The sequence below is a fragment of the Sapajus apella genome, unplaced genomic scaffold (assembly GCF_009761245.1).
Source record: "Sapajus apella isolate SASKATOON/1434 unplaced genomic scaffold, GSC_monkey_1.0 scaffold46, whole genome shotgun sequence".
Classification (NCBI taxonomy): Eukaryota; Metazoa; Chordata; class Mammalia; order Primates; family Cebidae; genus Sapajus; species Sapajus apella.
This window is the reverse complement of record NW_022436986.1, coordinates 13,751,720-13,756,133: the sequence shown is the minus strand read 5'-3', so window position 1 is coordinate 13,756,133 and position 4,414 is coordinate 13,751,720.

Sequence of the window (4,414 nt, the reverse complement as noted above, 5' to 3'; positions counted from 1 at the left end):
AAGACTGGATAAACCACAGCTGCACCACAAACTAGTTTGTAGAAATATGGCAAGGGGCTGGGCATGGTGGCTCACTCCTGTAATCCCAGCCCTTTGGGAGGCCAAGGCAGGTGGATCACCTAAAGTCAAAAGATCGAGACCATCCTGGCCAACATGGTGAAACCCCGAACTCTACAAATAATACAAAAATTAGCCAGGCATGGTGGCTCACACCTGAAGTCCCAGCTACTTGGGAGGCTGAGGTATGAGAATCACTTGAACCCAGGAAGCAGAGGTTGCAGTGAGCCGAGATCAATCACGCCATTGCACTCCAGCCTGAGCGACAGAGAGAGACTCTGTCTCAAAAAAAGAAGAAGAAGAAATATGGGCAAGGCATTTCACCAGCCTCTCTGAAACTCAGTCATCTCTGGGTTTTTTTGTTTTTGTTTTTGTTTTTTAATAGAGACGGGGTTTCACCATGTTGGCCAAGCTGGTCTCAAACTCCTGGCTTCAGGTGATCCACCCGCCTTGGCCTCCCAAAGCGCTGGGATTACAGGCATGAGCCACTGCACCCTGCCCAGTCATCTCTGTTATATAAAGCAGGTAGTGGTGGTTATCATGTTGTCAGAATGCAATGCAAATATATTTGCAAAACCCCTAGCACAAATTCTATCATATAGTAGATTCTCATTAAATGGCATATCCCTTACAGATTTTTCTTTTTCTTTTCTTTCCTTTTTTTTTTTTTTAAAGACGAGGTTTCACCATGTTGGTCAGGCTGGTCTTAAACTCCCGACCTCAGGTGATCTGCCCGCCTTGGCCTCCAAAGTGCTTGGATTACAGGCATGAGCCACCACGCCCGGCCCCAGATTTTTCTTTTAGGGGCTAGAAATAATTTGGGATGCTAAAAGATGGTAATTTTTGTAGGTATCAGAGTTGCAGAGCTGACAGTGGGATATTATTGATCAGGTCAACTTCAGATCCCTGAGGCACCCACCATGTCTGTTATTTATGTCCATGCTGGAAGCTTCACTGAAGGAGGGGGCCTTTGCTTATCTTGATCACCACTGTATCCCCAGTACTGAAGCAATACCTCTCACAGACTACTAATTTTAAAATGTTTTTGAATGAATGTTTCATGACTTTACTCATCTACTCAATCAATGGTCACAAAGATTGGTTCCCTAACTGTCAGCATCAGCATCCTTGGGAACTGGTTAGAAATGCACATTCTCAGGCCCCACCATGGGGCTGCTGAATCAGAAACCCTAGGGATTGGGTCCAAGAATCAGGGTTTCAACAAGCCTTTCAGGTGCAGGTGCTGCTTGAGTTTAAGAAGCACTACTCTGAAATGAGCATCTAGACAGCAGGGACTGGCTTACTCAGTTCTAAGCATACAGCTCTGGGCAAATCCATTAGGACTGAAAATTGATTGCCCCTCCTAAAACTTAAGTCCTGCTGCAAAACTTAAGCCAGTCTGAAGAATGTCAGAACCAAACTGGTTCAAGAAAAAGCCCAACTACCGCCATCCACTTCCACCAGCCGCCAGATGGGTGGTCCTACTTTCCAAGGATGAACTTCTCTTCTGGGTGCAACTGATTCCAACTCAAAAGCCCCTTTTTCTGGAAAGCCTTGAGAAGCAATTTCCAGACAGCATGAACTTCTCCCTTCCCAGTGCTCCCAGGGTATAGGTACAGGTTTTCGCTATGGCCAGGAGCCCATGGTGGTTTTCAAATCCATTTAGAAATCCCTCCCCTCTAGATATTTGCCATCCAATATGGTAGCCACTAGCCACATGTGACCATGGGGCCCCACCAGAGGGGCTAATACAAATAGAGATATTCTGTAAAGTGTAATATCTGCACTGGGTTTTGAAAATACAAATTTTTAAAAATGTAAAATAGCTAATTATGAATTTTCATTTTTAGACATGTGGTTCACATCAGACACAGTGGTTCACATCAGTAATTCCAACATTTTGGGAGGCTGAGGCAGGAGGATTGCTTGAGGCCAGGAGTTTGAGACCAGCCTGCACAACATAGAAAGACACTATCTCTACAAAAATAAAAATTAAAAAAATTAGCTGGGGCCCCGGTGTGGTGGCTCACACCTGCAATCCCAGCACTTTGAGAAGTTGAAGCAGGCAGATCACGAGATCAGGAGTTTGAGATCAGTCTGGCCAACATGTCAAAACTCTGTCTCTGCTAAAAATAGAAAAATTAGCCGGGCATGGTGGTGGGTGCCTGTAATCCCAGCTACTCTGAAGGCTGAGGCAGAAGAATCGTTTATCCCCGGGAGGCACAGGTTGCAGTGAGCTGAGATCACACCACTGCACTCCAGCCTGGGTGACAGAGCAAGACTCAGTCTCAAAAAAAAAAAAAAGATTAGCCACGCGTGGTGGTGCAGGCCTGTAGTCCTAGCTACTTAGGAGGTTGGGGCAGGAGGATCACTTGACCCCAGCGTTTGAGGTTACAATGATCTACGATCAGACCACTGCCCTCCAGCCTGGGTGACACAGAAAGACCCTGTCTCAAAAAAGGAAAAAGAATTTTCATTTTGATTACATGCGAAAATTATATTTTAGATATATTGGGTTAAGGGACTATAGTATTAAATTAGTTTCACCTGTTTCTTTTCAGTGTTCTATTGTGGCAACTAGATAATTTGACACTACACACAGCCATGCTTTGCTTAATGACAGGGATATGTCTGAGAAATACATTGTTAGGTGATTTCACCATTGTGCGGACATCGTAGAGTGTACTTTCACAAACCTAGAGGGTAGAGCCTGCTGCACACCTAAACTGGGTAACATAAACTATTGCTCCTAGGTTACAAATCTAGGCAGCATGTTGCTCTACTGAATACTGTGGGTAATTATAACACAATGCTAAGGATCTGTGTGTCTAGACACATCTAAACATAGAAAAGGTATAGTAAAAATGGAGCTGGGCGCAATAGCTCACGCCTGTAATTCCAGCACTTTGGGAGGCCAAGGCGGGCGAATCATCTTAGGTCAGAAGTTCAAGATCAGCCGGGCCAATATGGTGAAACCCCATCTCTACTAAAAATTAAAAAATTAGCTGGGTGTGGTGGCGGGCACCTGTAAGCCCAGCTACTCCAGAGGCTGAGACAGGAGAATCGCTGAAATGCAGGAGGCAGAGGTTGCAGTGAGCAGAGATCATGCCAGTGCACTCCAGCCTGGGCAGCAGAGTGAGCCTCCATCTCAAAAAAAAAAAGAAAAGACAAAGAAAAAGTACAGTAAAAATGCAATTCTAATTTGACGGGACCACCATCGTGCATGCAGTCAGTCACTGACCAAATCGCTGTTAGGTGGCGCATAGCATGACTGTCTGTGGCCCACATCGTCTTTTTATTGGGCAGTCAGAATTCCACTATGGTGGAGGTCAGAGCTGACTCATCTTTGGACCCCAATGCCCACCCTCTCTCTTGCATATAGTAGGTGTTCAAGAAAGAAGTGTAGAAAAGTAAAATAATTCATAGATTTCTCAAGGCCTAGAAAGCATCGTTTATCTTCTCAACCACAGATGCATTGATATCAACATCTGGGACTGATTCAATTTGTTCCGACTCAAAACTCAGAGAAAGAAAACAAGTTTGTGGGATGTGAAGACCCAGGTTCTGAGGCTGACTGCTAAGTAGCCAGATGATTTTATACAGCTCAACCTTCTGTTTAGCTTTAATAATTGTTGTGTGCCCACTCCACAAGCTCTTTTGGGAACTGAATGAGAAAATAAATAGGGTCCTATTGCAGAGATTATTAGCACTGAATGAGTGAGAAATTACCCTCCATCCCCCACTCCCCCATCCCGCCCCCTCCGGTTGCCTGGCCTAGATTTTCTGGAAAGCTGCAGAATGTGCAGACATTGTGTTCCCTGGATTTATAGCTCATTTTATAATGTTTTGGGTGAGGTCACAAGCTTTACACGCACTATTGTTCTTCTTGTCTTTAACCTAAATATGATTTTGCTCAAAGAAAAAATTCAGGAAAGAGGGAATGGGAGGAGGCTACCGAGAGGAAGAACGCCCCTGTCCTCTTTCTCTTATTTACCCAGACTTTGGATCTCAGTCCGTGTCTAGGGAATTTGAGGGAAAGTTATCATCTTAGGTAGGGTGTGGTGGTTTACGCCTCTAATCCCAGCACTTTGAGAGGCCAAGGCAAGTGGATCAGCTGAGGTCAGGAGTTCAAGACCACCCTGGCCAATGTGGTAAAACCCTGTCTCCACTAAAAATACAAAAATTAGCCAGGCATGGTGGTACACACCTGTAATCCCAGCTACTCAGGAGGCTGAGGCAGGAGAATGGTTTGAACCCCAGAGGTGGAGGTTGCAGTGAGCCGAGATCACGTCATTGCACTCCAGCCTGAGTGACAGAACAAGACTCTGTCTCAGAGAAAGAAAGAAAGAAAAAGAAA